Genomic DNA, 21,030 nt, shown 5'->3' on the forward strand with positions numbered 1-21,030 from the left:
TGAAAAAGATATTAATTATCCTGGACACACAATTTCAGCAAAGAGGTTAAAGCCAAATAATGAGAAAGTAGACGCTATAGTTAAGGCACCGATTCCAAAAAATTTTACAGAGTTACAATCGCACCGAGGTATGTTAAATTACTATAGCAGTTTTATTCCAAACTTATCAAGCTAATTAAAAGCATTATATCGCCTATTGCGCAAGGACACAAAGTTTGATTGGAATAAAAATGTAGAAAACTGTTTTTTAAAGTCGAAAAATTAATTTTAAACAATAAATTATTGGAAGTGTATGATCCGCAAAAACCAATAATAGTAGCGTGAGACGCCAGTCCGTATGGCGTAGGGGCAGTTTTAGCTCATCTTGTTAATGGTGTTGAAAAACCACTTTTATTTGCGTCCAGTACCTTAAGTCCGTCAGAGCGTAATTATTCTCAAAAACATAGAGATGCTCTTGCTATTATGTTTGGCTTAAAAAAGTTTCATAAATACATATATGGTCACAGCTTTACGTTGTGCAGTGACAACAAAGCATTAAAAGAAAATTTTAATCCAAATATGGATACATCAAGTATCACGGAATCTAGGCTTCAGCGTTGGGCGGTTATGCTCTCAATATATGATTATGAATTTGAGTATCGTCCTGCTAAATATAATACACCAGTAGATGCTATGTCACTTTAACCATTGGCAGACGAAACATGTATATAATCCGTAAATAATTTATCAGATGCAACAGAATTACCTATGAGTGTAGAAAAGGTAAAAATGTACACTGCTAACGACAAAGTTTTGTCTAAAGTTATAACTTATGTTAAAGGTAATTAGCCGGTAAACATTACATCAGATATTAAAATTTGGTATAATGTACGCAGAAGCTTATCTAGTGACAATTATTGTTTATACTACCGCGATAGAATAATAATTCCTGAAAAATGCATGACGAAATACTTACGATTTTACATGAAAATCATGACGGAATTGTTAGAATGAAAATGTATGCAAGAAGTTCAGTTTGGTGGCCTAAAACAGCATTGAAGATCGCGTGAAAAGTTGTTTTGTTTGTCAGTCCACTCAAAAAATTTTGAAAGAAAATATTAAAAGTAAATGGCCACAATGTAAAGAACCTTTTGAAAGAGTTCATTTAGATTTTTTCCACTTTGAATCAAAAACGCTTTACATTTTTATATTGATTCATATAGCAAGTATATAGTCTAATATCTTCACGTTGCTCCATGTTCTGTTGCTGATCTCCACGTATATTGTTGGTATCTGATCCCTTGAGTATCCGCAGCCTAGTAGTGTTCACGTGTTATCAAATCCCCAATAAAAACGATGTATGGATAAGGTGCATTGAGCTTACATACTCAATAGTACAAATGTAATTTATTCAACCCTAAACTTGTATAGTTTTATACAACTATTTGTTGTACAACTGTATATCGTGTTAGTTTATGATATAAGGACATTTAGTCTTCACTAATAAAAATTGCACAACTTAATATGAACACTGAAGCTCAATATTTGGTCACTTTACTTTTTAGATGTGTGTCTCTTGGCAAGCGCGTAACTTTATTGAATCTAATCCTAATTTTCGCTATGCCGTTATGGCATTCCATTCGGAATGACCGCATTGCCAGCCCACTATCGATATTGCATTCTTTTAATATGCGTTGCCATATCGTTAGTGGTGCCATTACACGTTCCTCACCCTCCTCATCCTTTTGCCATTCTATTTTTTTAATATTGTGATTGCCGCCCTTTCGTTCCAACCTCAAAAGTAGCTCATCTAGATTCGCTATTTTGTTAACAACCGCAAAATTAAATAACTCGAGCTTTTTATCTTTTAAATGTGCGCATATTTGTATATTTTTAATTTTACCATTTCTATCATAATTTATATTTGATTTTGCCCTCGGGATTCTTTTTGAAAAATTATAGGCGTATTTATCGTAAACTTGTAATATTTCTGTTTGTATTTGTTGGTCATCGCTTTGTAACTGTGTTTCCTCTTTTTGTTTTGTCATAGATCTTGTTTGTACTGCTAATATATTTTTTGTCGGGTTTTTTAGTTCATCTATTGTTATAGGGCGTCAGCGCCTACATTTGCTTTACCTTTTATGTATTCTATTGTGAAATTATACTCAGAGAGTTCTAAACGTATTCTCGACAATTTAGATGAAGGGTCCTTCATACTGAATAAATAAACTAACGGCCGATGGTCTGATCTAACTTTAAAATGTGTACCATAGACGTATGGTCGAAACAGTTTAATTGCAAAGTATATTGCCATAAGTTCTAGTTCTATAATTGCTTTATTTTGTTCTGATTTGCTAAATGCTTTTGAAGCGAAACAAATTGGTAAATCGTTACCATTGTGATTTTGACTAAGTATCGCGCCGCAACCATTCTTTGAAGCATCTACTGGTATTAAAAATTCCTTAGTGAAATCTGGATATTGCAATAGTTTTGGTGACATTAGGCTGCGTTTAAGTTTTTCGAAAGGTAATTCACATGAAGTATCCCAGTTAAATTCGAAATTTTTTCGACTCAACCGGTTTAATGGAGCTGCTAAAGTAGCAAAATCTGGTATAAACCTCCTATAGTAGTTTGCAAATGCAACGAATCTTCTAACTGTATCTGTGTCTTGTCAGTCTACACACATTCGATACGATTTTTGACCAGTTGGGTCTTTTTTCGGTACTAAGATCAATGGGCTATTGTAATTTGAGGAACTTTCTTCAATTAAATTATTTTTAAGCAAATTATCGACCTGCTTATTTATTTCGGCACGCTGCGAATATGGAAATCTGTTGTTTTTTATGTATACTGGTTCCATGTCTGTTAGTCTCAGTTTTTGTTCGTAAAAATTATTAGGTGTCATTAAGTCGGTTTTTAGTGCAAAAATATCGGAATATTTCAAACATAAATTGATTAGTTTTTCTTTATCATAAGAAGGCATTTGTTTTACTAAAATTGATTTAAGCTCTTCTATGCGTTTTGAATCGATAGATGTATCATTTATACGATAGACATTGAAATTTTTTATGTCTTCAGTTTGAATATTAAAATCTTTTACATACTTTACTTCGTCTGTGGTGTTTATAACTTTAATAATTGGATTATTTGTATCAATGATACATTTGGCTGTAAAAAGACCGTTGCAAAGTTCATGCGAATCTACCAAAACTGGTTTTGTAGAACTTTTCAAATTAAAAACACGAAAAACTTCGCATCTTGGTGGAATTACCAGAGTATTTGTTGAAGTGCTACGCAAAATTGAAATATTTACTTTTTCTGTCCCTTGTCCGAATGTAATTGTGTCATTAGCATAATTGATTATGAATTTGTTCGTTTTTCGAAAGTCTTTCCCTATTATACTGTCCGAAAGAATATTAAAGTTGTCATTGACAACGTGAAGAGTCAGAGGAAAAAATGTATTTGATGCTATTATATTTGTATAAACTATGCCTAGTGTCGTTACTGTGTCTGCTGTTACGCCTGTTATATTTATTACCTTACTGTTATCTACTATTGCATCGCTTGCCAATATGGAAATTTTTATTAGTGAAATGTCTGCTTGTGAGTCTACTAGAAAAGAACATATTTTATGAGAATCGCTACAAGCGACTTCGACGAAATCGGAAAAATTTAAATTTAGACAATATATTGATTTAGAAGTATTTAATCGCATTGCTCCAGCTTTCTCAGTGTTCGTGCCTGAGGGGCTTCGGTGTTTAAAGGACGAACATTGGCCGAATTTCTATTATTCGAACGCTGACTATTTGAAATTTTATTGTTTGTTGATCGATTGCTATTGCCATTACTGTTATTGTTGTGATTGTTAGGGTTATTGTTGCCTCCATTGTAACTAGTATTGCGACAATTGGTATTATTATTTCCATTATATCTAAAATTGTTATTATTATTATACCTGACCTCTAAAGTTTCCACTGAAACTAGATATTATCGGTCGTGACCGAAATGCTAAAACTTGACGCTCTTTTACCTCCTGTTCGCGTTCCATTATCATCTTTGCTACTACGTCTTTAGAATCTTTGAAAGTAGTTGAAGCAAGTATAGACTTTACCATGTCTGAGCGACTATTCAACCTAAAAACGTTAATTGTTTGCTCAACCACCATTTCATGAACTTCTGCCTGCGTCATGCCCTCGATTATCAGAGAGCGCTCTAGCGAATCTGAAAGTTCTTCGTCTTGTTTTGAAATTTCTATGAAATTGTTGTTGTTTACTCTCAAAGCCGCAATTTTGCCCGCGACAAATTTCGAGTTGTCTGGCATAATCTTATTACGTAACGCATCTTTAATTTTGCTAATTGAATCTATCTGTGTTGGTAGGATTTCGCGCGCTTTACCTTCGAGATTTGACTTTAGAAATGCAATAAATGTAGGAGTTAGAGCTGGATCGGTTACTCCTTCTATTAATTCGATTTTATCGATAAATGATTCAAGTGATAGTGGGTCACCACTGTAATTTTCTCGCATCATTTGGGCACACGAAGTAATGAATGATTTCTTTTGATCTGTTGTTGCCATTATGGAATGCGTAAGGTTTAGATCGGACGTAAGATTTAAATCGGAAGTAAAGGTTATTTGGAAGCTTAATTATCAAAACCGAAAAAGTTTCCGGATAAGGAGTGGACCAACTGTGGTATTAGCAAATGTTGACGAATTGTCGGAATCTGATATGAAAGGAAAATGCGATGAGAAAAAAATTTTAAATTGAACAGCAGAGGCTAATGCGCGAAGCAAAATATGGGTCGCGGAAAGCGAAAATATAAAGTGGCTCTAAAATTGAAGGAATTATATAGAAGTTACCGTTAAAATTAAGGTTACGTAATACGCTGGAAAAATAAAATTTGAAAAATAGGAGGTTACTATGAGCTTACCAAATTTATGTATATTTAAAAAAAAATTTTAATGATCGGATTTACAATTTCAAATATTGTTATCAAATTGTTTCTGTATTACGGACGCACCGCTTTTAAATCAAACTTATCATATGTTTGTTATTTTTTTTTTTTTTGTATTACGGACGCAACGCTTTTAAATCAAATTTATCAAATAATATAACGGACGCACAGTGATTAAAAAAAAACGTCATATTTATGTTGGCAAAACAAATTGCTACGCTTGAAAACGTACATACGTATATGGGGTAGTTCGGCAAAAACCAAAAAAAAATTTTTTTCAGACAACGAAAATTTTGCAAAGTTATACTTTTGTGAAAGTTTACAATGATAAGAATTTTTTTTTAATTGTGTTTAGAATCAACGAAGTGTAATTTTTACATATTTTTGAAGTTGTGATTAAAAAGAGTTGAAATGTACCGAATGGGAAAAAGTAGAAAGAAATCATTTATTTGACTAAATGTTTTAAATTGAAAATTTCAAATGTGTTTTTGTCCAACTATGTCCGATATTATTTTTAAATAAAGTCATAGCAAGTTTTATAAATGTATATTTTTATTTTCGTGTTTTGAAATGTTTTAATAATTTTTGCTGGATAATAGTGATTGAAACTACATAGCTACATATAGATAATGTTACAGTGTGATATCAAGAATAAAGATTTCAAAACTACAATGTGCTTTAAAGAAGAAGTAAGATTAAGAGATTTTTAAATTTTAAAGTTGAAGAGATGTGTAATTGTCTACATGTAACATGTTGTGTGCACACTGTGCGCCATACCCATACTTGAACTGCCGACTTTTTGTGATGCCTAATGTTCTGAATGCTGAATAATGACCTCCTTTGCTGCTATTCGTTGCCGGTCTGCTAATAATTTGCCTCTGCCGGCGTTCTGCTGCTGCTCATAGTCGCTGCTGCGTCGCTCATGGCTTGCATATAAAGATGTTGCTGTTGGTTTTCGGCGTTATGTATTTATATAGCTGTAGTTGAAACCGTTATGTATTTATATAGCTGTAGTTTTAAGCGTTATGTATTTATATAGCTGTAGTTTTGTGCGTTATGTTATATTTTAAGGTACAGTGTTCCTTTTGTAGTATTAGTTTTTCTATTATTTCGTATTGATTAATTTCGCAAAGATTATTTCCATATTAAATAGGTTGGTTATCTCCGTTTTTATCAATTGTAAAAATTATTTCCGTTTGTATTAATACTGTAGGTTTTTCCGTTTTAGTAGTATTTGATTATCTCTGTTTTTATTAATTTTACGTATTATTTATTATTTGCACTACTGTACCGTATGCAAAAAAAATTTGTTTTTAAGTAGAAATGTTTATAGTTAAATTCATGATTGCCTTTTTCAGCACGCTCATTTTTTTTTTTTAATTTTGAAATTTTTATAATTTTTTTTTGTAGTTTTTCACATTTTTAGTTTTTTGTTTTTGTAGGGTTCTTTCTTAAGGTTTTAGAATTTTTTTTGTATGGTTTTTTAAATGATTTTAGATTTTTTTTAATTTTTTTTTGTTTTTAAATTTTTATAAATTTTTGTTGTAATTTTTTTCCATTTTTATAATTTTTGAAGGTATTTTAAATTTTTACGTTTTTGAACGCTTTTTAAATTTTTAGATTTTTGAAAGAATTTGAAATTTTTACATTTATTGAAACGGTATTTGCTTGCAGCTTCGGCAAATATAAATTATTTACACGTTTTATATAACATGTTAATTTCGCACTTTTTCATACGTGTGGCCGTCATTTTGCGGCTCGGCCCACGGTCGCCATCTAATATCTTACCACGTTGCTCCATATTCTGTTGCTGATCTCCACGCATATTGTTGGTATCTGATCCAGTGAGTATCCGCAGCCTAGTAGTGTTCACGTGTTATCAAATCTCCAATCAAAACGATATATGGATAAGGTGCATTGAGCTTACATACTCAATAGTACAAATGTAATTTATTCAACACTAAACTTGTATAGTTTTATACAACTTTTGATTGTACAACTGTATATAATGTTAATTTATTATATAAGTATATTTAGTCTTCACTAATAAAAATTGTACAACTTAATATGAACACCGAAGCTTAGTATTCGGTTACTTTACTTTTTTAGATGTGTGTCTCTTGGCAAGCGCGTAACTCTAATGAATCCAATCCTTATTTTCGCTATGCCGTTACGGCATTCCATTCGGAATGACGGCATTGCCAGCCCACTATCGATATAGCATTTTAATATGCGTTGCCATATCGTTAGTGGTGCTATTACAATAGTTGTCAAATACCTATCAAAGACAGACACAGTTAGTCTAAGTAACAGTTTGCAATCAGTTTTCAGAATTTTTGGTTACCCAAAAATAATAGTCACAGATAATGGACCAACATTCTCTTCGTATCAATTTGAACAAGTTGCAAAAAAATTATATATTAATTTAATAGAATCACCAGCATATCATTGTCAAAGTAATGAGTTAGATGAGCGCGGGGTTCCAACAATTAAAAAATTTTAGAAAAAAATTTTACCGACGGCAGTTTAAAATCTATATTAATTCAGGCTAAGCTCAATAAAATTCTAATGTGTTATAACAATACTCTTGTACAACAACAAATAAAAGCCCAACTAGTCTTGTTTTTTCGTATGTACCTAGGACATTATTGAATTCCTTACAAAAAGAAAGTTAAATGTAATACAAAAGAAAATAAGACGTTAATTTATAAAAAAGAAGATACATTAAAAAATTCTGAATTAAGCGAAAACACGATTAAAAGTATTTATTTTCAATTAAATTGAAAACTTAACTTAATTATTTTCACATTCTATATATTGTATACAATACATTTGCGGCCTTACGCATCATGAACTTCTATGCGAATACATTTTAGTAATAGCATAATCATATTACAATATCATAAGACATAAATTACACTGCCCTCACACAGCGGTTAGCTAACATCAATGGAATGCCGAATATGAAACCCTTGTCAGTCACACATAACAAATTATGCTTATCGGCAATGTTAGTTTGTAACCAAAATATTTACATACAACCAATAATATGAATTAACCAAATATTCACATTTCACATGAATATCGATCTGCTGACTTTGCATACAAATCTACATGCATGCATAGTAATACAAATCTACATGTATGCATAGCAATACAAATCTACATGTATGCATAGTAGTAATACAAATCTACATGCATACATAGTAATACAAATCTACATGTATGCATAGCAATACAAATCTACATGTATGCATAGTAGTAATACAAATCTATATGTATGCATAGTAGTAATACAAATCTACATGTATGCATAGTAATACAAATGTACATATTTTTAGTTTGTTAGTATTAGGATATTTATAAATGTGTAGGTTAAGTAATTAGCTATAAAAGAGAAAGAATTTCTGTAATAAAGGCACTCTTGATTAGACTACCAAGGTCTCTACATTCTTCTTATTTTAACCTTTCAGCATGCATTTTGTAAAGTTCATGATTGCAATTCGGAGAGATGTAAGAGGCCACAATATAGAAGGATCTGGAAGAGTATTTCAGACAGACACATACCTGATCAAGTAGAGATTCGTCGTTATTAAGCGTAATTAAATTACTGCGATACTTTCGTTGAACAGCGATAAGAACGCCTCCGCCCCTGCGAGAGCCAGTTTTGGAAGGATCTCTGTCCTTGCGAAAGACATCGTATATGTCGAAAGATTCGTCATCAAAAAAGTCTGAATTTAGCCAAGTTTCGACTATAACAAAAATATCAAAGTCCATTTGCGCACTAAACGAGTTAACAATATCCGCTTTCGTTCTCAAACCGGATGCGTTTTGAAAATAAATTTTAAGATTAGAAGTGATAGTGGATGACGTAGGCAATTTCAAAACAAATTTGCAACTAGCCTGTCATCAGCATGGCTTTAGAAACCTTCATAGCACTACCACCGCGCTAAATGCCATTAGCACCCAGATAAATCGCGGTTTAAATCAAACCCCCCACCGAAAATCGAGAGCCGTAATAAAATCCCTAAATCTCTTGCGGCAGTACTTGGGGAAAAGATGCAGAAATGCTCATTACCACTTAGAAAGCAATTGGCCAGCCGATTGCATGCTACGCGTCCCCGATATGGTCGCCAAGCCTAAAGACTGCTCACTGAAAGAAGCTACAGGCCTGACAAAATACTACCGAGTTTTTCTTTAGCATAAGAAGGCATTTGTTTTACTAAAATTGATTTAGGCTCTTCTATGCGTTTTGAATCGATAGATGTATCATTTATACGATAGACATTGAAATTTTGTATGTCTTCAGTTTGAATATTAAAATCTTTTACATACTTTACTTCATCTGTGGTGTTTATAACTTTAATAATTGGATTATTTGTATCAATGATACATTTGGCTGTAAAAAGACCGTAGCAAAGTTCATGCGAATCTACAAAAATTGGTTTTGTAGAACTTTTCAAATTAAAAACACGAAAAACTTCGCATCTTGGTGGAATTACAAGAGTATTTATTGAAGTGCTATGCAAAATTGAAATATTTTCTTTTTCTGTCCCTTGTCCGAATGTAATGGTGCCATTAGCATAATTGATTATGCATTTGTTCGTTTTTGGAAAGCCTTTCCTTATTATACTGTCCGAAAGAATATTAAAGTTGTCATTGACAACGTGAAGAGTTAGAGGAGAAAATGTATTTGATGCTATTATATTTGTATTAACTATGCCTAGTGTCGTTACTGTGTCTGCTGTTACGCCTGTTATATTTATTACGTTACTGTTATCTACTATTGCATCACTTGCCAATATGGAAATTTTTATTAGTGAAATGTCTGCTTGTGAGTCTACTAGAAAAGAACATATTTTATGAGAATCGCTACAAGCGACTTCGACGAAATCGGAAAAATTTAAATTTAGACAATCTATTGATTTAGAAGTATTTAATCGAATTGCTCCTGCGCCCTCAGTGTTCGCGCCTGAGGGGCTTCGGCGTTTAAAGAACGAACATTGGCCGAATTTCTATTATTCGAACGCTGACTATTTGAAATTCTATTGTTTGTTGATCGATTGCTATTGCCATTACTGTTATTGTTGTGATTGTTAGGGTTATTGTTGCCTCCATTGTAACTAGTATTGCGAGAATTGGTATTATTATTTCCATTGTATCTAAAATTGTTATTATTATTATACCTGACCTCTAATGTTTCCACTGAAACTAGATCTTATCGGTCGTGACCGAAATGCTAAAACTTGACGCTCTTTTATCTCCTGTTCGCGTTCCATTATCATCTTTGCTACTACGTCTTTAGAATCTTTGAAAGTAGTTAAAGCAAGTATAGACTTTACCATGTCTGAGCGACTATTCAACCTACAAACGTTAATTGTTTGCTCAACCGCCATTTCACGAACTTCTGCCTGCGTCATGCCCTCGATTATCAGAGAGCGCTCTAGCGAATCTGAAAGTTCTTCGTCTTGTTTTGAAATTTCTATGAAATTCCTGTTGTTTACTCTCAAAGCCGCAATTTTGCCCGCGACAAATTTCGAGTTGTCTGGCATAATCTTATTACGTAACGCATCTTTAATTTTGCTAATTGAATCTATCTGTGTTGGTAGGATTTAGGCGCTTTACTTTCGAGTTTTGACTTTAGAAATGCAATAAATGTAGGAGTTAGAGCTGCATCGGTTACTGCTTCTATAAATTCGATTTTATCGATAAATGATTCAAGTGATAGTAAATGATTCAAGTGATAGTGGATCACCACTGCAATTTTCTCGCATCATTTGGGCACACGAAGTAATGAATGATTTCTTTTGATCTGTTGTTGCCATTATGGAATGCGTAAGGTTTAGATCGGAAGTAAGATTTAAATCGGAAGTAGAGGTTATTTGGAAGCTGAATTATCAAAACCGAAAAAGTCTCCGGATAAGGAGTGGACCAACTGTGGTATTAGCAAATGTTGACGAATTGTCGGAATCTGACATGAAAGGAAAATGCGATGAGAAAAAAATTTTAAATTGAACAGCACAGGCTAATGCGCGAAGCAAAATATGGGTCGCGGAAAGCGAAAATATAAAATGGCTCTAAACTTGAAGGATTATATAGAAGTTACCGTTAAAATTAAGGTTACGTAATACGCTGGAAAAATAAAATTTGAAAAATACGAGGTTACTATGAGCTTACCAAATTTATGTATATTTAAAAAAAAATTTTATGATCGGTTTTACAATTTCAAATATTGTTATAATGCGGACGCAGTGCGTTTAATCAAAGTTCTACAGTTGTGGTTTTATCACGAACGCACCGCTTTTATGCATAATCTCAAGTTGTTGAAGTTGTTGTTGTATTACGGACGCACCGCTTTTAAGTAAAATTTATCAAATTGTTTCTGTATTACGGACGCACCGCTTTTAAATCAAATTTATCATATTGCTGTTTGTTTTTTTTGTATTACGGACGCAACGCTTTTAAATCAAAGTTATCAAATAGTATAACGGACGCACCGTGTTATTTAAAAAAAAATTTCACATTTATGTTGACAAAACAAATTGCTACGCTTGAAAACGTACATACGTATATGGGGTAGTTGGGCAAAAACCAAAAAAAATGTTTTTTCAGACAACGAAAATTTTACAAAGTTATGCTTTTGTGAAAGTTTACAATGATTAGAATTTTTTTTTTAATTGTGTTTAGAATCAACGAAGTGAAATTTTTACATATTTTTGAAGTTGTGATTAGAAAGAGTTGAACTGTACCGAATGGGAAAAAGTATAAAGAAATCATTTATTTGACTAAATGTTTTAAATTGAAAATTTTAAATATGTTTTTGTCCAACTATGTCCCATATTATTGTTAAATAAATTCATAGCAAATTTTATAAATGTATATTTTTATTTTCGTGTTTTGTAATGTTTTAATAATTTTGTTGGATAATAGTGATTGAAACTACGAAGCTACATATAGATAATGTTACAGCGTGATATCAAGAATAAAGATTTAAAAACTGCAATGTCTTTTAAAGAATAAGTAAGATTAAGAGATTTTTAATTTTTAAAGTTGAAGAGATTTGTAATTGTCTACATGTAACATGTTGTGTGCACAGTGTGCGCCATACCCATACTTGAACTGCCGAATTTTTGTGATGCCTAATGTTCTGAATGCTGAATAATAACCTCCTTTGCTGCTATTCGTTGCCGGTCTGCTAATAATTTGCCTTTGCCGGCGTTCTGCTGCTGCTGATAGTCGCTGCTGCGTTGCTCATGGCTTGCATATAAAGATGTTGCTGTTGGTTTTCGGCGTTATATATTTATATAGCTGTAGTTGAAAGTGTTATGTATTTATATAGCTGTAGTTTTAAGCGTTATGTATTTATATAGCTGTAGTTTTATGCGTTATGTTATATTTTAAGGTACAGTGTTCCTTTTGTAGTATTAGTTTTTCTATTATTTCGTATTGATTAATTTCGCAAAGATTATTTCCGTATTAAATTGGTTGATTATCTCCGTTTTTATCAATTGTAAAAATTATTTCCGTTTTGTAACTTACCTCCATTTGTATTAATATTGTAGGTTTTTCCTTTTTAGTAGTATTTGATTATCTCTGTTTTTAGTAGTTTTACGTATTATTGTTTGCACTACTGTACCGTATGCAAAAAAATTTGTTTTTAAGTAGAAATGTTTGTAGTTAAATTCATTTTTGCCTTTTTCAGCACACTCATTTTTTTTGTAAATTTTGAAATTTTTATAATTTTTTTTTATAGTTCTTCACATTTTTATTTTTTTTTTGGTAGGGTGCTTTCTTAAGGTTTTTGAATTTTTTTTGTATGGTTTTTTAAATCATTTTAGATTTTTTTTTCATTTTTTTTTGGTTTTTAAATTTTTATAAATTTTTGTTGTAATTTTTTTTTTTCATTTTTATAATTTTTGAAGGAATTTTAAATTTTTACGTTTTTGAACGCTTTTTAAATTTTTAAATTTTTGAAAGAATTTGAAATTTTTACATTTATTGAAACGGTATTTGCTTGCAGCTTCGGCATATATAAATTATTTACACGTTTTATATAACATGTTAATTTCGCACTTTTTCATATGTGTGGCCGTCATTTTGCGGCTCGACCCACGGTCGCCATCTAATATATTACCACGTTGCTCCATGTTCTGTTGCTGATCTCCACGTATATTGTTGGTATCTGATCCAATGAGTATCCGCAGCCTAGAAGTGTTCACGTGTTATCAAATCTCCAATCAAAACGATATATGGATAAGGTGCATTGAGCTTACATACTCAATAGTACAAATGTAATTTATTCAACACTAAACTTGTATAGTTTTATACAATTGTTGATTGTACAACTGTATATAATGGTAATTTATTATATAAGTATACTTAGTCTTCACTAATAAAAATTGTACAACTTAATATGGACACCGAAGCTGAATATTCGGTTACTTTACTTTTTTAGATGTGTGTCTCTTGGCAAGCGCGTAACTTTAATGAATCCAATCCTAATTTTCGCTATGCCGTTATGGCATTCCATTCGGAATGACGGCATTGCCAGCCCACTATCGATATTGCATTCTTTTAATATGCGTTGCCATATCGTTAGTGGTGCTATTACAATAGTTGTCAAATACCTGTCAAAGACAGACACAGTTAGTCTAAGTAACAGTTTGCAATCAGTTTTCAGAATTTTTGGTTACCAAAAATAATAGTCACAGATAATGGACCAACATTCTCTTCATATCAATTTGAACAAGTTGAAAAAAAAATATATATTAATTTAGTAAAATCACCAGCATATCATTGTCAAAGTAATGAGTTAGATGAGCGCGGGTTTCCAACAATTAAAAATATTAAAAAAAAAATTTTACCGACGGCAGTTTAAAATCTCTATTAATTCAGGCTAAGCTCGATAAAATTTTAATGTGTTATAACAATACACTTGTACAACAACAAATAAAAGCCCAACTAGTCTTGTTTTTTCGTATGCACCTAGGACATTATTGAATTCCTTACAAAAAGAAATTTTAATGTGTTATAACAATACACTTGTACAACAACAAATAAAAGCCCAACTAGTCTTGTTTTTTCGTATGTACCTAGGACATTATTGAATTCCTTACAAAAAGAAAGTTAAATTTAATACAAAAGAAAATAAGACGTTTATTTATAAAAAAGAAAATACATTAAAAAATTCTGAATTAAGCGAAAACACGATTAAAAGTATTTATTTTCAGTTAAATTGAAAACTTAACTTAATTTTTTCACATTCTATATATTGTATACAATACATTTGCGGCCTTACGCATCATGAACTTCTATGCCAATACATTTTAGTAATAGCATAATCATATTACAATATCATAAGACATAAATTACATTGACCTCACACAGCGGTTAGCTAACATCAATGGAATGCCGAATATGAAACCCTTGTCAGTTCACACATAACAAATTATGCTTATCGGCAATGTTAGTTTGTCACCAAAATATTTACATACAACCAATAATATGAATTAACCAAATATTCACATTTCACATGAATATCGATCTGCTGACTTTGCATACAAATCTACAGGCATGCATAGTAATACAAATCTACATGTATGCATAGCAATACAAATCTACATATATGCATAGTAGTAATACAAATCTACATGCATGCAAAGAAATAAAAATCTACATGTATGCATAGCAATACAAATCTTCATGTATGCATAGTAGTAATACAAATCTATATGTATGCATAGTAGTAATACAAATCTACATGTATGCATAGTAATACAAATGTACATATTTTTAGTTTGCTAGTATTAGGATATTTATAAATGTGTAGGTTAAGTAATTAGCTATAAAAGAGAAAGAATTTCTGTAATAAAGGCACTCTTGATTAGACTACCAAGGTCTCTACATTCTTCTTATTTTAACCTTTTAGCATGCATTTTGTAAAGTTCATGATTACAATTCGGAGAGATGTAAGAGGCCACAATATAGAGGGATCTGGAAGAGTCTTTCAGACAGACACATAACTGATCAAGTAGAGAGTCGTCGTTATCAAGCGTAATTAAATTACTGCGATACTTTCGTTGAACAGCGATAAGAACGCCTCCGCCCCTGCGAGAGCCAATTTTGGAAGGATCTCTGTCCTTGCGAAAGACATCGTATATGTAGAGGTCGAAAAATTTGTCATCAAAAAAGTCTGAATTTAGCCAAGTTTCGACTATAACAAAAATATCAAAGTCCATTTGCGCACTAAACGAGTTAACAATATCCGCTTTCGTTCTCAAACGGATGCGTTTTGAAAATAAATTTTAAGATTAGAAGTGATAGTGGATGACGTAGGCAATTTCAAAGCAAATTTGCAACTAGCCTGTCATCAGCATGGCTTTAGAAACCTTCATAGCACTACCACCGCGCTAAATGCCATTAGCATCCAGATAAATCGCGGTTTAAATCAAACCCCCCACCGAAAAACGAGAGCCGTAATAAAATCCCCAAATCTCTTGCGGCAGTACTTGAGGAAAAGATGCAGAAATGCTCATTACCACTTATAAATTGGCCAGCCGATTGCATGCTACGCGTCCCCGATATGGTCGCTAAGCCTAAAGACTGCTCACTGAAAGAAGCTGCAGGCCTGACAAAATACTACCGAGTTTTTCTTTAGCATAAGAAGGCATTTGTTTTACTAAAATTGATTTAAGCTCTTCTATGCGTTTTGAATCGATAGATGTATCATTTACATAGACATTGAAATTTACGATAGACATTGAAATTTTGTATGTCTTCAGTTTGAATATTAAAATCTTTTACATACTTTACTTCATCTGTGGTGTTTATAACTTTAATAATTGGATTATTTGTATCAATTATACATTTGGCTGTAAAAAGACCGTTGCAAAGTTCATGCGAATCTACAAAAACTGGTTTTGTAGAACTTTTCAAATTAAAAACACGAAAAACTTCGCATCTTTGTGGAATTACAAGACTATTTGTTGAAGTGCTATGCAAAATTGAAATATTTACTTTTTCTGTCCCTTGTACGAAAGTAATGGTGTCATTAGCATAATTGATTATTCATTTGTTCGTTTTTAGAAAGTCTTTCCCTATTATACTGTCCGAAAGAATATAAAAGTTGTCATTGACAACGTGAAGAGTCAGAGGAAAAAATGTATTTGATGCTATTATATTTGTATTAACTATGCCTAGTGTCGTTACTGTGTCTTCTGTTACGCCTGTTATATTTATTACGTTACTGTTATCTACTATTGCATCGCTTGCAAATATGGAAATTTTTATTAGTGAAATGTCTGCTTGTGAGTCTACTAGAAAGAACATATTTCATGAGAATCGCTACAAGCGACTTCGATGAAATCGGAAAAATTTAAATTTAGACAATATATTGTTTAGAAGTGTTTAATCGAATTGCTCCTGCTCCCTCAGTGTTCGCGCCTGAGGGGCTTCGGCGTTTAAAGAACGAACATTGGCCGAATTTCTATTATTCGAACGCTGACTATTTGAAATTCTATTGTTTGTTGATCGATTGCTATTGCCATTACTGTTATTGTTAGGTTTATTGTTGCCTCCATTGTAACTAGTATCTATTGCGAGAATTGGTATTATTATTTCCATTGTATCTAAAATTGTTATTATTATTATACCTGACGTCTAATGTTTCCACTGAAACTAGATCTTATCGTTCGTGACCGAAATGCTAAAACTTGACGCTCTTTTACCTCCTGTTCGCGTTCCATTATCATCTTTGCTACTACGTCTTTAGAATCTTTGAAAGTAGTTGAAGCAAGTATAGACTTTACCATGTCTGAGCGACTATTCAACCTACAAACGTTAATTGTTTGCTCAACCGCCATTTGATGAACTTCTGCCTGCGTCATGCCCTCGATTATCAGAGAGCGCTCTAGCGAATCTGAAAGTTCTTCGTGTTGTTTTGAAATTTCTATGAAATTGTTGTTGTTTACTCTCAAAGCCGCAATTTTGCCCGCGACAAATTTTGAGTTGTATGGCATAATCTTATTACGTAACGCATCTTTAATTTTGCTAATTGAATCTATCTGTGTTGGTAGGATTTCGCGCGCTTTACTTTCGAGTTTTGACTTTAGAAATGCAATAAATGTAGGAGTTAGAGCTGCATCGGTTACTACTTCTATAACTTCGATTTTATCGATAAATGATTCAAGTGATAGTGAATCACCACTGTAATTTTCTCGCATCATTTGGGCACACGAAGTAATGAATGATTTCTTTTGATCTGTTGTTACCATTATGGAATGAGTAAGGTTTAGATCGGAAGTAAGATTTAAATCGTAAGTAGAGGTTATTTGGAAGCTGAATTATCAAAACCGAAAAAGTCTCCGGATAAGGAGTGGACCAACTGTGGTATAAGCAAATGTTGACGAATTGTCGGAATCTGACATGAAAGGAAAATGCGATGAGAAAAAAGTTTTAAATTGAACAGCACAGGCTAATGTGCGAAGCAAAATATGGGTCGCGGAAAGCGAAAATATAAAGTGGCTCTAAACTTGAAGGAATTATATAGAAGTTACCGTTAAAATTAAGGTTACGTCATACGCTGGAAAAATAAAATTTGAAAAATACGAGGTTACTATGAGCTTACCAAATTTATGTATATTTAAAAAAATTTTTTATGATCGGATTTACAATTTCAAATATTGTTATAATGCGGACGCACCGCGTTTAATCAAAGTTCTAAAGTTGTTGTTTTATCACGAACGCACCGCTTTTATGCATAATCTCAAGTTGTTGAAGTTGTTGTTGTATTACGGACGCACCGCTTTTAAGTCAAATTTATCAAATTGTTTCTGTATTACGGACGCACCGCTTTTAAATCAAATTTATCATATTGTTGTTTGTTTTTTTTTTGTATTACGAACGCAGCGCTTTTAAATCAAATTTATCAAATAGTATAACGGACGCACCGTGTTATTTAAAAAAAAATTTCATATTTATGTTGGCAAAACAAATTGCTACGCTTTAAAACGTACATACATACGTATATGGGGTAGTTGGGCAAAAACAAAAAAAAATTTTTTTTTCAGACAACGAAAATTTTGCAAAGTTATGCTTTTGTGAAAGTTTACAATGATTAGAATTTTTTTTTTTAATTGTGTTTAGAATCAACGAAGTGAAATTTTTACATATTTTTGAAGTTGTGATTAAAAAGAGTTGAACTGTACCGAATGGGAAAAAGTAGAAAGAAATCATTTATTTGACTAAACGTTTTAAATTGAAAATTTTAAATGTGTTTTTGTCCAACTATGTCCAATATTATTTTTAAATAAAGTCATAGCAAATTTTATAAATGTATATTTTTATTTTCGTGTTTTGTAATGTTTCAATAATTTTTGTTGGATAATAGTGATTGAAACTACATAGCTACATATAGATAATGTTACAGTGTGATATCAAGAATAAAGATTTCAAAACTGCAATGTGTTTTAAAGAAGAAGTAAGATTAAGAGATTTTTAAATTTTAAAGTTAAAGAGATTTGTAATTGTCTACATGTAACATGTTGTGTGCACACTGTGCGCCATACCCATACTTGAACTGCCGACTTTTTGTAATGCCTAATGTTCTGAATGCTGAATAATGACCTCCTTTGCTGCTATTCGTTGCCGGTCTGCTAATAATTTTCCTCTGCCGGCGTTCTGCTGCTGCTGATAGTCGCTGCTGCGTTGCTCATGGCTTGCATATAAAGATGTTGCTGTTGGTTTTCGGCATTATGTATTTATATAGCTGTAGTTGAAAGCGTTATGTATTTATATAGCTGTAGTTTTAAGCGTTATGTATTTATATAGCTGTAGTTTTGTGCGTTATGTTATATTTTAAGGTACAGTGTTCCTTTTGTAGTATTAGTTTTTCTATTATTTCGTATTGATTAATTTCGCAAAGATTATATCCGTATTAAATTGGTTGGTTATCTCCGTTTTTATCAATTGTAAAAATTATTTCCGTTTTGTAAATTACTTCCGTTTGTATTAATACTGTAGGTTTTTCCTTTTTAGTAGTATTTGATTATCTCTGTTTTTATTAATTTTACGTATTATTTATTATTTGCACTACTGTACCGTATGCAAAAAAATTTGTTTTTAAGTAGAAATGTTTATAGTTAAATTCATTATTGCCTTTTTCAGCACGCTCATTTTTTTTGAAAATTTTGAAATTTTTATAATTTTTTTTTTGTAGTTTTTCACATTTTTAGTTTTTTGTTTTTGTATGGTTCTTTCTTAAGGTTTTTGAATTTTTTTTTGTATGGTTTTTTAAATGATTTTAGATTTTTTTCATTTTTTTTTTGTTTTTAAATTTTTATAAATTTTTGTTGTAATTTTTTTCCATTTTTATAATTTTTGAAGGAATTTTAAATTTTTACATTTTTGAACGCTTTTTAAATTTTTCGATTTTTGAAAGAATTTGAAATTTTTACATTTATTGAAACGGTATTTGCTTACAGCTTCGGCAAATATAAATTATTTACACGTTTTATATAACATGTTAATTTCGCACTTTTTCATACGTGTGGCCGTCATTTTGCGGCTCGGCCCACGGTCGCCATCTAATGTCTTACCACGTTGCTTCATGTTCTGTTGCTGATCTCCACGCATATTGTTGGTATCTGATCCAGTGTGTATCCGCAGCCTAGTAGTGTTCACGTGTTATCAAATCCCCAATCAAAACGATATATGGATAAGGTGCATTGAGCTTACATACTCAATAGTACAAATGTAATTTATTCAACACTAAACTTGTATAGTTTTATACAACTATTGATTGTACAACTGTATATAATGTTAATTTATTATATAAGTCTATTTAGTCTTCACTAATAAAAATTGTACAACTTAATATGAACACCGAAGCTTAATATTCGGTTAATTTACTTTTTTAGATGTGCGTCTCTTGGCAAGCGCGTAACTTTAATGAATCCAATCCTAATTTTTGCTATGCCGTTATGGCATTCTATTCGGAATGACGGCATTGCCAGCCCACTATCGATATTGCATTCTTTTAATATGCGTTGCCATATCGTTAGTGGTGCTATTACAATAGTTTTCAAATACCTGTCAAAGACAGACACAGTTAGTCTAAGTAATAGTTTGCAATCAGTTTTCAGAATTTTTGGTTACCCAAAAATAATAGTCACAAATAATGGACCAACATTCTCTTCGTAAAAATTTGAACAAGTTGCAAAAAAATTATATATTAATTTAATAAAATCACCAGCATATCATTGTCAAAGCAATGAGTTAGATGAGCGCGGGGTTCCAACAATTAACAATATTAAAAAAAAAATTTTACCGACGGCAGTTTAAAATCTCTATTAATTCAGGCTAAGCTCAATAAAATTTTAATGTGTTATAACAATACACTTGTACAACAACAAATAAAAGCCCAACTAGTCTTGTTTTTTCGTATGTACCTAGGACATTATTGAATTCCTTACAAAAAGAAAGTTAAATTTAATACAAAAGAAAATAAGACGTTTATTTATAAAAAAGAAGATACATTAAAAATTCTGAATTAAGCGAAAACACGATTAAAATTATTTATTTTCAATTAAATTGAAAACTTAACTTATTTTTTTTTCACATTCTATATATTGTATACAATACATTTGCGACCTTACGCATCATGAACTTCTATGCCAATACATTTTAGTAATAGCATAATCATATTACAATATCATAAGACATAAATTACATTGACCTCACACAGCGGTTAGCTAACATCAATGGAATGCCGAATATGAAACCCTTGTCAGTTCACACATAACAAATTATGCTTATCGGCAATGTTAGTTTGTCACCAAAATATTTACACGCAACCAATAATATGAATTAACCAAATATTCACATTTCCATGAATATCGATCTGCTGACTTTGCATACAAATCTACATGCATGCATAGTAATACAAATCTACATGTATGCATAGCAATACAAATCTACATGTATGCATAGTAGTAATACAAATCTACATGCATGTATACCCAATAAACATTTTTGTCAATTCTCAGTTTGAGATATATTTGAGAATCAGTCCATTTCTCAAATTTCAAACGTTAGTTTTCA

At 31.7% G+C, this 21,030-nt stretch overlaps 1 protein-coding gene across 1 annotated transcript in view; it reads left to right on the forward strand.

Moving 5' to 3' along the window:
* The window catches only part of STUB1 (STIP1 homology and U-box containing protein 1), a 402,469-nt gene that overhangs the window by 260,855 nt on the left and 120,584 nt on the right, over nt 1-21,030 (forward strand). The window lies entirely within an intron of this gene.

The sequence above is a fragment of the Eurosta solidaginis genome, chromosome 2, assembly GCF_040869045.1.
Source record: "Eurosta solidaginis isolate ZX-2024a chromosome 2, ASM4086904v1, whole genome shotgun sequence".
NCBI classification, from domain to species: Eukaryota; Metazoa; Arthropoda; class Insecta; order Diptera; family Tephritidae; genus Eurosta; species Eurosta solidaginis.